The sequence below is a fragment of the Sapajus apella genome, unplaced genomic scaffold (assembly GCF_009761245.1).
Source record: "Sapajus apella isolate SASKATOON/1434 unplaced genomic scaffold, GSC_monkey_1.0 scaffold44, whole genome shotgun sequence".
Lineage (NCBI taxonomy): Eukaryota > Metazoa > Chordata > Mammalia > Primates > Cebidae > Sapajus > Sapajus apella.
The window spans coordinates 7,758,174-7,774,956 of NW_022436984.1; the positions used below are offsets into that span (position 1 = coordinate 7,758,174).

General features: G+C 37.3%; 2 long non-coding RNA genes across 2 annotated transcripts in view; both read left to right on the plus strand.

The window, feature by feature from the left end:
- The window catches only part of LOC116524153, a 178,315-nt gene that overhangs the window by 91,065 nt on the left and 70,467 nt on the right, over window positions 1–16,783 (plus strand). The gene's annotated exons all lie outside the window — the stretch shown is intronic.
- Window positions 7,498–15,753, plus strand: LOC116524152. Its single transcript, XR_004257197.1, has 3 exons — window positions 7,498–7,586; window positions 11,383–11,395; window positions 15,742–15,753. It is a non-coding gene; the product is annotated as an uncharacterized LOC116524152 (long non-coding RNA).

Below are 16,783 nucleotides of genomic sequence, written 5' to 3' on the forward strand. Positions count from 1 at the left end.
AATGATTATATCTTGTTACTGAATTGTCTAGATTAACATATGATATATAATTGGACACAGAATACATGAATGTACATGCTTATTTAAAGACCATGTGCAAAAGACAGAATGAGTGACATATACCACAGCTGAAACACCAAAGAGTGTAAGAACTAGTTTTGAAAGTTTAAAATCCAAAATAATAGGAGTATAAAAATTAAAGATATATTTACAAGAAGAAGACAAATAATAAGGTTTAGAACTATTGTGTATCATAGCGATTGCTGTAGTTTGGAAATTTGTTCCCTCCAAACCTCAGGTTGAATTTTGATCCTGAAGGTTGGAGGTGGGGAGGTGTTTGGGTCATAGAGTGGATCCCTCATGATTAGATTAATTTTCTCCCTTAGGAGTGAATGAGTTCTCACTCTATTAGTTACACCATAACTGGTTGTTAAAAAGAACCTGGTACCTCCCCCATCTTGCTCTCTCTCTAGCTTCCTTTATCACCATGTGATCTCTGCATACACTAGCTCTTCTTTACCTTTGGCCATGAGTGGACACAGCCTGTGGATTTCAACAGGTGTCCAATCTTTCAGCCAGCAAAATTGTAAGCCAAGTAAACCTTTTTTTTTTTTCTTTATAAATTATCCAGTCTCGGGTATGCCTTTATAGCAACACAAACAGACTAAGACAGTGATACAATATTTTCAGATGACTAACAGTCAATTTTTCAACTTCAGCTTCTGGTTTTCTGATTTCTTTCTTGATAAGACTTGCCATAATGGACTTAAAGAAATGTAGGCCAAAGGTTTAAGAAAGGGTTGTGTTCAACTTTTCAGGTATGTATAGGTTTGATCACAGGTAGTAAACAATATTGTCTATTCCTGACTAATTTAATTTTGAATTCTGAGTGCCCAGCAGATACTTGCCTGGTGTCTGGACTAACGCAGGTGTTCACCAATGTTGGCAAAATGAATGGATGTTGTTGCCAACAAAAATCTGAAGAACCATGGAAAGTAACAGAAGGTCAGAACCCTAAAGCCAGGAAAATGTCTCTCCTGAAGACTATAAAACAATGAGTTTACTGAAGATACCTAGCAGCCTACTAGGAATAGATTAGAAGTATGACCTAGAAAAACAAGAGAAGAGGGCTTCAGACAAGCAATTAGATAAAACTATGGGATACATTAAAATGGTCCAAGATTAATGGATCCATGATTTTTCTTATCTGTCCACTTTTTTGACCAAAAAATAAATTATTCAGATGATATCTTTCTGGAAGACAAATATGTAGAACTATTACAGAGAGATGGAAGGAGAGGTGGTGATTTGGAACTTTATATTCTTGTTATCTCTTCTCTTGTTCCTTCCTTCTGTGGTGGCCCCAGAGAAACCTCCAGAGAGCCCTAAATGTAGGTATTCCCAAATTGAAGCATGCATGGAAATCAGCTGAGGTATGATAAAAATGTATAACTTTTTACCTTATCACAAGAGAGTCTCATTAACCAACAAAGATATACCCAAGTATCTCAGATGATGGCTATGTAAATACTGTCAGGGCTCTGAAAACCACAGTTGGAAACCAGCAATGTAAAGATAAACTGCCGTCTGTGTTCACAGCTTGTTAGGAAGTTAAAAACCTGGGGTAGATGAAATTATGAAAGGAGTTAAATGCAAACCAGTCATGAGTTAATATGAGGGAAGTTGTGTGCCGTTAGTGCTGTCATTTGGCATCATGACTACTTAAATACTTTTATTTATTGCTTTTTCAGATAGCATTCATGGGACATGTTCAATGTTCATGGAGCAACTGAGAATTTGAGATCATATAAAGGAAACAAAAAGTATCCTTATTTTTCATCTTCTCTACAGAGCTCAGCCTTTTGCTTTTCCCCAGGACAATTCAGCCAACTAGGGAGGCAGCTAATTCTTCTCAAACAATGACTGTTTTACTCTGCCCTCTTCATTTTCCAGGGGCTATTGTCATATTGCCAGTTTAGCTCTCGTATTCCTCCCTTTTCGTCATCTACCTGTGTTTAAAGGTGTCCCAGGTGCTCCTGTTCAATTATTTATTTGTGTTTCATTCTTGCCCTAACAATTCCTCTCAGTATTACTGAATCTCTCCCTTCTCTCTATTGTTTGTATGTATATTTACATGTAGAGTTTTGTCATCAGGAGCTACCTTGTCACCTTTCTTCTAGGTTATTCTTTGAACCATAGCTGTGAATCATTTACCCCAAGCCTGAGGGCAATATGATGGGCCAAGTTCAACTAGGTTCTGATTTTACCTATTGTGCATGAGCATGTCACATATATCCCTCAGATCCAGTTCTTCTTCTTCTTATAAACTGCTCTGCATTACAGTGAAGCTGACATCTATAGGCGGCATAATCCATGTTCCATGTCAAATGACTTCCAACTCTGTTCACCCAAGAGGTGTACTGATGGAAATCTGGAACGTGGAAGAGGAAACACTCCAATTTCCATTCTGTCTCCAGTGCCGTCTCTGATGGGGCTGGGACCATACTTGATTCAAATCCCTTTATAATCGATCAGTCATGTTCCAGTTTATTTCAGGTAATCCTGACTTTGAGTTTTGGTAATACTATGTCTTTATCATTTTCTCTCTCCAGCTCTAGGGTATAGTAGGGTTTTGCTCTTTCTAATCTCTAAATTACATAGATTTCTCAGCTCCTCCATTACCGCCTGTGTGACTAATTCCCTGAATTAAATTTCCTCTTAATTAAATACTTGAAATTGTGTTTGTTTTTCTGATTAGAACCCTACTGTTATAACATATTACTTCTCACTCTCCCTTTCTCTTTCCCCCTTCTTCCTCTCCTATTTTTAACATTTATTTTAGGTTCAGGTGTCACGTGCAGGTTTGTTACATAGGCAGATTGCATGTTATGGAGGTTCAGTGTACAGAGTATTTCATCACCCAGGTAATAAGCATAGTACTGGATAGGTAGTTTTTTGATTATCTCCCACCTCCCACTGAGGGCCTTGTGTCTGTTGTTTCCTTCTTTGTATCCTTGTGTTCTCAGTGTTTAGCTCCCACTTGTTAGTGAGAAATGCAGTATTTGCTATTCTTTTCCTGCATTAGTTCATTTAGGCAAACGGCCTCCAGCTCCACCCATGTTCCTGAAAAGGGCATGATCTCATTCTTTTTTATGGCTGTATAGTATTCTATGGTGTGTATGTACCATATTTTCTTTATCCAGTCTATTATTGATGGGCATTCAGGTTGATTACATGTCTTTGCTGTTGTGAATAGTGCTACAATGAACATACATGTGCGTATGTCTTTATGGTAGAGCAATTTATATTCCTTTGGGTGTATACTTAATAATGGGATTGCTGGGCTAAATGGTAATTGTGATTTAAGTTCTTCAAAGAATTGCCATACTGCTTTCCACAATGGCTGAACTCATTTACATTCCCACCAGCAGTGTAAGCATTCCCTTTTCTTTACAGTCTCACCAGCGGCTGTTAGATTTTGACTTTTTTAGTAATAGTCATTCTGACTGGTGTGAGATGATGTCTCACTGTGGTTTTGATTTGCACACGTGTAATGATTAGTGATGTTGAGTATTTTTTCATATGCTTGTTAGCCACGTGTATGTCTTTTTCTAGACCTTTCTGTCCTTATTTCTTCTCCTTCTTTTTTTCTTTGTCCTCCTCACTTTGGCAGCCTAGGAACTTCTCAACTTAAATGACAAAGCTTCAAATCTATTTCAGATTTTCCAGTGAAAACAGACCATTGTTAAAAAGTTATTATTAAGCATTTTTTTTATTTGAATTCTGGTTTCGTGTGAGACCTAAAAGTAGTCAGGAAACCTCTTTATAGTTTGGTTTCCTTATGTTTATAAAGAGAATAATACTAAGCTTATAGAATTAATTTGAAGATTAAATAATATAAATCTACTGGAAAGCATATGTTGTCTAGCAGGTTATAAACCCTGAAAATATTTGCTGATCTTGTAGTTTATATGTTACATGTACAGTTCCTAAAATATGTCCTGGTATTTAAGAGCCTTTCAATTCAATATAGTGTGTCTTCTACATATATATACTGCTCCACAAAGACTCTTGGGGTTTCAGGTTGATAAAATAGAAAAAAAAACTAAAAATGCTTAATTTTTGAGGAAGTTTAAAATATATTCAGCAATATATTCAACATATGTGTTTACCAAGGGCAAGTGAGTAGCAAATAACTAAAGACATTCAATAACTGTGGGGGTTTTATCATTGAACTTTGTCTCCACCCTTTAATTGTTTCCAATAGATTGTATAATCAGGAAAATAACAATTTTTTCATTTAATATTAATCTATTTGTCTCATTTATCATTAACCCTGCAGTTCTTTGGTGTGGTTCTGATGCTTCCTTTACTCATTCACTTCCACAGACCCTATTCCTTTCCCTCATCATGACAGTGGAGTATTCTAGCCCTAGCCCTCACTTTTGTTAGAATCGTTGAGTTCCTTTTCAGACACATAGGTACAATTTTATTCATTTTTAATGTTAATGTTGTCGCTTTAAAGATTTAGCAAGGAATTCTAGAAAAATGACTGCCTGCCCAGAATTTTTATCCTTCCCCTTTCAACACTAGTCATCTGTCTCATATGGGTCACATGGCTGCTGGGGCAAAATACTCCTGGATACACATAATGCATTGGGTGCTGTGGGAATACAGGTAGTGAGGACTGGTATGGATCAGAGTAGAAATAGAATACTAACATCTAATATCCCAGAGAGAAGAATTAGAACTAAGAAACTTTTTAAGGAATCTTGACTCAATGATACGTGGGAGCAGGACCAGCTATATAATTTGAGGATCCAGTGTAAAACAAAAGTGCCGAAACCCTTGTTCAAAAGTTATTAGAAAATGTTAGATGATGACAGAGCATTAAACAAAGCATGGGCCCTTCTGTGTTCAGAGTCTTATGTGACTGCACAGATTGCACACTCATGATCTACTCCTGGGTGCAAGTAGGTGTGTTAAGAAAAGGAAGATGCAAACATCAATCTTGTATGATTGTGTCAGACTCCCTAGCCCAAGAATCAAGCAGCTGAACTGATGGGCTGAGTTCTCCCATGCATGAGGCTCAGGGATTGTGAGTTGACTGCAAAGTGAAGAGGCTTCCTCCTAATATCAAGTGACTGGCATCCTGCCTGCTACTGTACACCCACTAGCCCACAGGGTTGGTTACTTCATCTTATTTGACACTGATCTGGAAGTTCTAGCAAATGCTATCAATCAACAGTCAAAAGTTAAAAAAGAAGACAAAAAGAACAAAAGAAGAGGAGAACTGATATAAACACTGAAGAAATTTTTTAAATTTTTTAAATTTTTTAAAAAATGTGAGAGAGGGCAAGATGGCCAACCAGACGCAGCTAGGTGGAAAAAGCTGCCACTAATGGATCAAGATGACTGGCCCACTCTTAATCAAGCTTCAGAGGGAAGGCATTGAGAGTGGACAGAGACATGACACAGAAGCAGGCTGGAGGGGGAGAGAGTGGTAAGCCTTGCATGGAGCTGCTGTGCACCGAGGCTCACTCCTGGCCCCCAACGACTCCAGGGGTGAGTTGAACTGGCAAAGAGCAACAAGCTCTTGCCATGGGCCTCTGGAATCCTGGCAGGAGACGATTTCTCAACCACCACGGACACTTGAGCTTCCAGAAAGAGCTTCTTAGAGAAGTGGTAGGGGAAGCAAGCCAGCCAATATGGAGCCGAGATTTGGTATGAGAGCCTCTGTAGCAAAGCACAGCCAGGGACAGCCATTCCCCCAGGCTTGACTTTCTCCTATAGGAGACTTTAGCACTAGGGGAACTGTCAGTCTTGAATTCTGCAGTGTGGTCTTGCCCATGACATGAGGACATGCAACCTGAGCACCCTTTGGTCTGCTGGTGTCTCCTAGGACTCCAGCTTGGCCACGTGCACTGGCAGGGCAGCCTTGGGTGCCTTAGGGGCTCCATCATAGCTTCTGGGCTGGTGGACCCTGCCTGACTTGAGGAGAGCTCCAGTAGGGTGGATTCTACAGCCACACATCCAGCCCACCAATACCCTCCCCTGGGCTGACAGCAGCCACCATCGCTTCATTGCTTTGCCAGCATGTGTGTGCGGGATCAGGTTTTGCTTCCTGTGCCCCCAGATGCTCGTGTGTGTGCATGCACCCTGCCTTGCCACTGTTGCAACAGAAGTGCAGTCCATCTTCTTTGTCCCCACCAATCACCATTAGAGTCAGTATTGGCAGGTACAGAGCCAGCCAGCTCCACTCCACCAGTGCCCAAACTTGCATCAGTGCTGCCACAGATGTGAAACTAGGCAATGACACATGTAGGCTCAAAATAAAGGAATGGAGAAAAATCTACCAAACAAATGAAAAACAGAAAAACACAGTGGTTGCAATCCTAATTTCAGACAACTTAGACTTTAAACAAACAATGGTCAAAATAGACAAGGAAGGAAATTACATAATAGTAGTGTTCAATTCAACAAGAAGACCTAACTATTATATATATCTCCAACACAGAAGCACCCAGATTCATAAAAGAAGTTCTTAGAGACCTGCAAAGAGACCTAGACTCCCACCCAATAATAGTAGGAGAACGTTAATACCACAGTGACAATATTAGAACATTGAGACAGAGAGTTAAAGATATTCAGGACTTGAACTCAGCTCTGGACCAAGTGGACCTGATAGATATCTACAGAACCCTACACACCAAAACAACAGAATTGAATCCCTGAACAGACCAACAATGAGCTCTGAAATTGAGACAGTAATAAATTGCCTACCAACCAAAGAAAACTCAGGAATGGATGAATTCACAGCTGAATTCTATCAGATATACAAAAAGCTGTTACTATTTCTTCTTAAACTATTCAAAAAATTGAGGAAGAAAAACTTCTCCCTAACTCATTTTATGAAGCTGGTATCATCCTGATACCATGACTTGGCATAGACACAACAAAAATGAAAACTTCAGACCAATATCTTCGATGAACATCAATACAAAAATCCTCAACAAAATACTGGCAAACCGAATCCAGCAGCATATAAAAAAGCTTATCCAGCATGATTAAGTAGGCATATTCCTGGATGCAGGTTTGGTTCAACATACACAAATCAATAAATGTGATTCATGAAATAAACAGAACTAAAGACAAAACCACATGATTTTCTCAATAGATGCAGGTTTTTGATAAAATTCAACATTCTTTCATGTTAAAAACTCTAAATAAACTGGGAATTGAAGGAACATACCACAAATAAAAAGAGGTGTCTATGACAAACCCACAGCCAACATCATACTGAATGCACAAATGTTGGAAGTATTCCTCTTGAAAACCTGCACAAGACAAGGATGCCTTGTTTCACCACTTATATTCAACATAGCCCTGGAAGTCCTGACTAGAATAATCAGGCAAGAGAAAGAAATAAAGGACATCCAAATAGGAAAATAGGAAGTCCAGCTATCCCTATTTGCAGATGACATGATCCCTTATCTAGAAAACCCAATAGTCTTGGCCTCAAAGCTCCTTAAGCTGTTAATAACTTCAGCAAAGTCTCACGATACAAAATCAATATACAAAAATCAGTAGCATTCCTATACATTAACAAGAGTCAAGGTGAGAGCCAAATCAGGAATGTAGCTCCATTCACAATTGCCCAAAAAATAATGAAATACCCAGGAATACAGATAACCAGAGAGGTGAAAGATCTCTACAAGGAGAAAACACTGCTCAAGGAAATTAGAAATGACCACAAACAGAAAAACATTCCATGCTCATGGATAGGAGGTATCAGTATCATTAAAATGACCATACTCCACAAAACAATTTATAGGTTCAATGCTATAGAATTGAGTTAGAATCTCAATTGTTCTTTTTAAATAAAGTGACGTTTAAGTATACACATAAGAATAAATCTTCAGGAATACTCAAGGGAGAAACAAGTGACTTGCCAAAGATATTCAGAATATATTACTAAATGGAAAATTTTTTCTCATAAATCAATGGCCACCCCAATAGACAAAGTGGAAGCAAGGAAGAGAGAATCCAAAAGTAGATCCTAGTGCATATGAGCATTTAAAATGAAAGACAAATGCTGCATCATCTCACTCATTTGTGGAATCTGAAAGAGCTGATCTTACAGAAGTAGAGAGTGGAATGGTGGTTACCAGGAGCTATAGGGTTAAAAAGCTTGGACATATGTTAGCTAAAGGATACAAAATTTCAGTAATATTAGAGAAAAAAGTTCAAGAGGTCTGTTGTATAACTTGGCGACTATAGTTAACAAAATACTGTGTTCTCGAAAAATGCTGAGAGTGGATGCAAAATATTATTATCACAAAAATGATAAATTATGTGAGGTACTGCATATGTTAATTAGCTAGATGTAGTCATGCCATACTGTATGTGTACTTCAAAACAGTACTGTGGCAAACACATGCAATTTTCCTTTATATTGAAATATTTAAAGATATTTCAATAGATAATATTTCAATAGAAATATTCAAAGATAATATTTCAATATGAAGGAAAAATAATGGATTCTTTAATAATGCAAATAAAAGCAATGAAATATTTAATAGAACACAACAACATATCCACCAAGAAAAATTAAAAATGGGTCCCTTTCATCTCTATGTCAAATGTAATTCCTAGTTGAGTTAGATATTTAAATGTAAAATTAAAAAAACCTTAGAAAATTCTAGAAGACTATATAAACATTCCAGAAACAAGCAAAGCCTTCTGACACTCAGAAGCTATAAAACAACAAAGAAGACTAATGTGTATAAAACCTAAAAGTTCTTATTGTGGAAAAGATACTATAAGTAAAGTGAAGAAACCAACAGTAAATTTGGAAAAAAGAACTTGCATAGCAGATAAAACAGCTAGCATCATACTATATAAAAGACTCAAAAGTTAAAAAGAAAATAAACAATAGAAAAATGGCAACAGATATGAAGAGAATGTTTATATCGGTGGGAATCTACGTGGTGAAAAATAATGAAAAGATGCACACACACATTAGTAGCTTAGAAAAGAGAGATTAAAGTAATAGATTTAACATTTTACCATTTAGACTGGCAAATATTGAAGGGAACATAAAATCTGTTGCCACCCGGGAATGGGAAAAATGGCATGCTCATAAAATTTGAAAAGAAATGTGAACGCAATCCCTAAACACTTAGAAACAATGCAAATACCCTAAAAGCCCAGTAATCCCTTTCCTAATCATCTATTCTCTACAAAAAAAAAAAAAAGTTTCTGTATGTAACGATAATTTACAAGGTTTTTTACATCAGCATTGTTCATAGTGGAGAAAAAAATCAATAAAAAATAGATAAATCCATTATGCTTCTAAACCACTAACAGCAATGAATGAGAACAATGCCAGGTACTTGATAAGATTTCTATGGCATTATATATATTATCCCATTTTTTCCTATACATGGATATCTGTGTGTATATACATAGATAAGTATATATATGAATATGTATGTGCCTCTGTGGGCATGGAGAAAAAATGTGAAAAGTTGCATGTTAGGTTGTTAACTTGGGTCATCTAGTAGGGAGGAGGCAGGAGAGAAGTTAACTGGATGGAGTGGGTAGTAACAGGAGATGCAAAAATGTAAAGTACAAATGAAAAATGAATGAAAAGGAATGCATGACATAATTGTATTGCTGTGTAAATACATTGTATGTGTGTATTATCCTTGTCATGTAAAATTAGAATTCTATCAGTATGTGTATAAAAATATGTTTTAAAACAGAGTTGGAGCTAAACCCTTGGCTGTCCCTGAGGCAGTGGACCCCTTCCAGAGTTTAACTTTTCCTTTATTTTTATTTTTTAATATTTCTGGGGCCAAGAGGTCACCATGTTGGGGACTGATTATAAAGTGAAGGTGGAAATGGCCTTCAGGGAATTTGCATCCTGGGTATATCTGCCATTGACTTATTTAACAGAAAGTGAATCATATGCTGTTTTTTTTTGATCAACCAGAGTAAGTGTGTAGGGAGTGCTGATAAACAGGGCTTAGGACCTGGGAGACTGAAAGAATAAGTGTGTTATGACAGCAATAAGAAACACAGAAGAAGACAGTGCTTTGTAGGGAAGGTCAGAAATTTAAGTAGAACCGACTGCATTTGAGATGCTGGTTTCAGCACTTACAATTGGGCGTTAGCGAGGAGACAGCAGAAGAGTAGTTAGAAGGTTGGGAGTGGGGAAATGGGCCTTCTGTCGGGGGAGACAGAGGATGATGCAATCACTGACTGACTTTGAGAATGCAGGTCAGAATCCTGGGGAAATCATACTTTAGAGAGAAGAGCAAAGGAGGCTAGAAGGATGTCAAAGGCTAATATGGAGAAGTAGAACAAGCTGAAGAAAAATGTCCATGGAAGCTAAAAGTGTTCATCTTCAGGGAGAGGGTGCCTGGTCACTCCAGTGAAGCAGAAGGGAGAAGTTGCCCTAGGCAGAGAGAAGACAGCGAGATTTGGCAACTCAGGGAGCTACCACTCATCTTGAAGGGGCTTGTGTGGATCCAGTGGGCAATAAACATTAGCTTTGATGCTAGTGGAGGTTCACTCTTCATTAGAGACAGGAGGAAGGTGTTGAAGGTGATGTTGAATTTGAGGAAGGAGAACATTTAAGTCGAACTTGAGGAATGTTTGTGAATCCTTTAGAATACATTATTACTACTTTAAGAAGATAGTAGTACCATTTATCGGTGCCACCACAATGTTTATAAAACAGCTACTCAGAACTCAAAGTGGAAATTGGCCTCGAGTGAACATGGACACTCTATGAGGCTCCTCTTGGTCAACACTAAAGTCTTCCCCACAGCACCTCTTACCACAGCCACGGCTGCAGTGATCTGTGCTCGGTGGGCTTTACCCAGCTTCATGCAGGAGCACCCATGGCAGCATCTCAGGACTGCCTCTGGCTGAACCGCAGCTTCTTGTTCACAGGCGTGTGAGACATCCACTGGTACCCACTTGGCACCCTCATGTGTGTAATCCTCAAGTGTGTGTATGTGTGTTGGGGATGATGATCTTTAGACCAAAGAATAACTGTCAATAGATAACTACCTCCTTTTCTTTATCCCAGGCAGACACATGTGCTGAGATATTTTTTATATGACTTCTCATTTGCTCTTTTCAATTACTGCATTTTCTCCGTAGTATCAGCGGCCGACTCCATAATGCATTCTTGTTTCCTCTCCTTCATTGCCAATACTGTCTTCCAAATTATTGCACTTAAGCTTTTATCTCTGGTTCTGCTTTCTGGGGGACACAAGGTAAGACTGCTGCTGTTTAAAGAATAGAAAATAGGGCAGCTGTGTGGTCCAATTAAAAAATAGGGAAAGGAATGAATGTTTTTTTCACAAGCAAGCATGCTTGTGTATCCTTTTATTTCCTTTTTTTTTCCCCCAAAAGAACTTAGGTCTTCAGTTACTTTTTAAATGTCTGTAATATGTCGAAATCCTTAGGTGAAAAGCAATAGAAGAGCCAAGTGTTCTGTAATAGATCTTCAATTAATTGGAGAATATACAAGAGAGGGTAAAATAATTCAACTAATTTTGAATAAAATGCTTTTATAATTAAAAATATGTTAGGAGGAACAGTCCTAATTTTCCTTTATGTGTCTTGAAAATTTGCCAGGAATTTAAAAGTCTTCCATTATTACACATGGCTTCTGGACTTTAACAGTCCCTTAGCTCTTAAGTTAATTTTATGTCCTAAACCAAAATTACTTCTTCAGGCTTTCTTTTCTTTTTTATATCACCTAATTTAGTAAGATTTTTGGAGATCGTTATTCTGATTATTCTTTTGTTACTTAATTATGTGATCTACTGTAACATTTTATGCTATTCTGGAAGCAGTTTTTGAATAGAATATTCTTTTTGAGGATGATCTGGGAGCTTTGCAGTCTTACGCCTGTCTTTTCTTGTCTCAAGGTTGTTCAAAAATTATGTAGTGTTAATGCACAAAAACAGAACTTGAGCTTTCTCTATTGCATTCAATTAAGAGAGCTCATCCAATTACTACCTCTATTTGCTTAGAAGTTATCAGCTAATGATAAGTTTCTCCAAGGGCAGCATACTAAACTTCTGTGGCTCCTTTCTATTTGCGGCATTTTGTTCTAGGCTAAACTATTTGAGGATTCAAACAGAGTAACAAGCTCTTAAAGAAAAATAGCAAATTTGTCCTAGGGTACAAATTTCAATGTCAAACTCTATTTTTGCTATTGAATTAAACCTCTAATTTTGAGCTTGTGAAACTGAACAGAAACCTGGTAGAAGTAAACCGTAACTGCATAAGCCTGATCCCGGTTGCTTACCCTGGGTACCATTAAAATGGACTTCTGGAGAATTATAGCACTGTGACAAGGTAGTTAGGCTCATGGATGTTGGTGTTAAATTGTCTGAAGCTAATTTCTGACTCTACCACTTGTTATCTGAGTTTGATGTGAATTACTTATCTGAACCTGTGTATCATCATCTATAAGCACAGACAGTAACTGCAACCACCTCATCAAATTGCTATGCCTATAGAAAGCATTCCCTGATGGGGAACATTACACACCAGGGCCTGTCAGAAGGTGGGGGGCTAGGGGAGGGAGAGCATTAGGAGAAATACCTAATGTAGATGATGGTCTGATGGGTGCAGCAAACCACCATGGCACATGGATACCTGTGTAACAAACCTGCATGTTCTGAACATGTATCCCAGAGCTTAAAGTATAATTAAAAAAAAAAAAAAAGAAATCACTCCTTGATAACTATTATCATTATTCATTATAGCTGCTAATATAAACTGTAGTCAATTACAATAAATACCCACAATATTGGTGGTCTTCTTTATGAAAAATATAAATTGCCTTTTAAAGAATTTTAAAAAGTAAGGAAGGGAGAAAGAGCCAAGGAAACTTGAGATTTAATTTTAAAAATTGATGCTTTTACTGTGTATTAGTAAAGATCATGGTTTCTTGAGCATAGAAACCCAGGTCCAAATCCCAGCTCTGACACTTATTAGCTCTTATTAGCACTTAAATGAGAGATTTAACCTTTATGTGCCTGTTTTCTCAGTCTGAATGGGAGATAATTATAGGGCTAACCTCACACAGTTGTTATGAAAGTTTAATTGTTTTTTCTTAAAGCAGTGCCTGGCCAGGCTGGTTTCCTAGACATGTGACCTATGCATACAAGGTGCCATGCTCAGAACAGTCCCATGCTTAGATTAATGTTCTGCTGTATCTATCTTAAAGTTCATAATAATTTCTTATTTTTCTTAGCAACATTAAGCATGCATGTGAGCAGAGAAGGCCTGCTTAATAGTCATGTCCATTCTGTTCCTTGCTCCTGTGTGAGTACATAATATTTGTGATGCCCGATGAGCACCGAATGTTAGTGGACCCAAATTTGTAAGATCAGTGAGCACAAGATGAATGTGTTGTGTCTATGACTGATTTAATAAGAGCACAGACAGCTCCAAGACACTGCTTTCTGTTCAAACCATAACTATCTTCAAAGGCAGAGTGAAGGCAACAGCATTCTATGAAACAGAAATGACCAAAAAATCCATATCATATTATCTCTTACTCATTTTATTTTCCGTTATTAGTCAGCCACTTATGCTGAAAATGATGAGGTAGAAGGAAAGAGAAAGAACTCATAGTTCTCTTTTCTTTCAGTTCTTTCTTGCTCATCAGTGAGCTGAAAGTAGACAGTGTTGGTAGAATGTGTCCGTATCAAGACATGAAATAAAAATAGCTGAGTTATTTTTGTATCATTTCCTCTGTTCTATCAAGGAAAAATATATGTATGTACAACCTGTGAGATATATGAATTCCACAACTCCAACAATTGTGCAAGAGATAATGCTCTTATATTTTCATTTAAAATTGGGATTGTATAATATAAAGATGGACAATTAAATTCATGCTAAAATTTTCCAAAAAGTTTTCCATATTTAGAATGAAATTAAAGTAAATGGAGAATACCATGACAAATCAAAACGCAAACTGTGGATGAAAGAAAATGTCTTTATATTTTTAATACCTTTTATGGCACTTTTAAATTGCTTTTTGAACAAAGGACTCCACATTTTTATTTTGCATAGGGCCCTACAAATTGTATAGCTGGGCCTGGTGCTTGACACATCTTTGGTCCTATATATGTATATCTATATGTATATATGTGCAAACACAGAGGCATATAACCTCAAAGGAATCATTGGGGGGGTGCATATTTTTATATGGGAATATTGCATTCCTAAAAGGAAAGTAGAAAATTTATATCTCTAGAAGAAAAATATTCAAACAGGGAAAGGCGGCTTACTCAGTATCTGAACCTGTCCCTATGAATTTGACATTCTCTGTGGGCTTAGATGCCCATTATTCCTAGATCGGGAAGTTTTTCTTCTATCCCATAGACAGTTCTCAATAGCCAGATGGGCAAGGAGCACAGTACATACTCAGTTTGTTCCTCTTGCCATCTCTTTGGCACTTTTCAGGGTTCCTCTGAAGAACTTGAAAGTGTTTAAAGACTTTCAAATACGTGATTTCATCTAAGCCCCACAACCCTTTTGAAGTAGGTAGTGGAGAAGCTAAAATGAATGTACGTTGCTGGCTAGTTACCAACTTCCCCTGCAAGGGGCATTGCCTTCTGAGTTCATCACAGCCCATGGTCTGATCCCTCCGTGTTACAGATTTAGAAAACAGACAGTGTCAGTTTTCCAGAGCTGTACAGGACTTAACACATGCTGGTTCACATCAACTCAATCTGCAGGAGAATAAAGTATACAACCCAGAAATCCAATGCTGTAATTTATAGAGCAATATAACTTTCCAGCACACCAGAACATTCTCTTCCTGTAGAAAAACATCCTGGGAAGTTAGATTATCAGAAAGTAGCTCATGATCATGGAATCAGAATGATAGTGGATTGGATAACTCGTATGTTTCAAGGCATCAGCCTCTGATGGTCTGAAAGATCTGTCTCAACAATAAGGAGACTTGGACACATTCACATCATTTTATCTTCCTAGGACACTTTGTTCTCCAGTCAGTGCTGGAGGCATGCTGGTAATTTATGCCTTCCATTCTCTTATAACCCTTGCTGATTGATTCATTTTCGATTCTTTCTTGAGATATGTGATTTTTATCATATAGTAACAGCCAGATTATTTTCCTTCCTGCTTCTGGCATAGGGAACACTTTTCCTTCCCCGAGGTGTTTTTCATATAGAAGAGATTTCATGTGATATGTGTCAGATTTAAGGTTTAACCGTTAGCTTTTAGGAATGCATTGTCCTCACTTCTGCCTTCAGACAGTGCTGTCTTCATTTTACAAAATGGAAAAATAGGCTCAGGGATGTTAATAATGTGGTTCGTGGAAGGAAGCCTGATGTTTACTTGCCTTCAGTGTTTTTTGGATTAAACTATAATGTTCTTCTTGCTATTGTATTATGCTGTATTACCTCTTAAAATTTAAATACTTAAAAAAATTGAAGGCAGCATTATATTTATACTCTACCATTTTTTTAATGTGACCTACAAAATATAGCACAATCTGCTTCTTAGCTGCACTTCTGACTCCATTTTCATTCTCCCTCCCATTCACTCCTCTTCAGCTACACCCACATGTTCTGGGCAGATGATGAAAAACACGTACAATCCCTTGGGCAGAGGAAGAAGAACATGTAAAATCCGTAAGGAAGACAATGTGGCAATTCCTCAAACATCTAGAACCAGAAATACCATTTGACCCAGCAGTATTTGACCTATATTAATACATATATACCCAAAGAATTATAAATCATTCTACTGTAAAAACACATGCCTACGTATGTTTATTGCAGCGCTATTCACAATAGCAAAGACTTGGAACCAACCCAAATGCCCATTAATGACAGACTAGATAAAGAAAATGTGGTACGTATACAGCATGAAATACTATGCATCCATAAAAAAGGAAGAGTTCATCTGTACCTGCATACACACATACACACATATATATTTACTATATGTCTCTCTCCATATAAACAAATAGATATAAACAAAAAGTAAAGTGTTACAAAATTTATAAATGGTGAGCTTTTAATAAATAAGACACTAATGATTCTAAGTGAGGAGGTGTGGTGGAAGTTACGCTTGGTTTGCAGTTATGCCTATGAGTTAGTATTAGGGTTGCCAATAAGATTCAAATATAATTTGGCAAATCTAGAAGCTCATTTTTCTCTAGAGGGAAAGTTGGAATGATTAGTATGTATAGAGTTTAGAATAAGTTTCAAATTAGTATAAAAGTTTATTATGAAATGTTGACTTATGGTTATTTTTTAGAGTTTCAAAAAAACCCCAAAGTTTGAATTTTTAAAAAATAATATGATGAGACTGTCTTGTGAAGATTTTGGTAGTTAGGCTCTGAAACATTACATGACCTGAAGATAACTGGTGATAATTGACATTCTCATAGGAATGTATTTCTTTACAATAGGCACTGATGTTTCTTGTTTCTCTATTACTTGTAGATGCAAGACAGTATTTAAGTTTTTATCTATTTAAGGGTACTTCTAAAACTTAATCTACATGAAACCTCTGGCCATAGTTTTAAAAATCATCTTTTGTTTTATCTCCAACCCTGACTGTTGCTTTATTCTTTGGGTTCATCATCTCTACTTAAATGTCTCATAAACACATCAAAATTAATCAGCCCAGGCTAAGTTCATCATCAACCCCACCACACTCTACCCCACCCGCTTCATTAACATTCAGTTGATGGTATTACCAC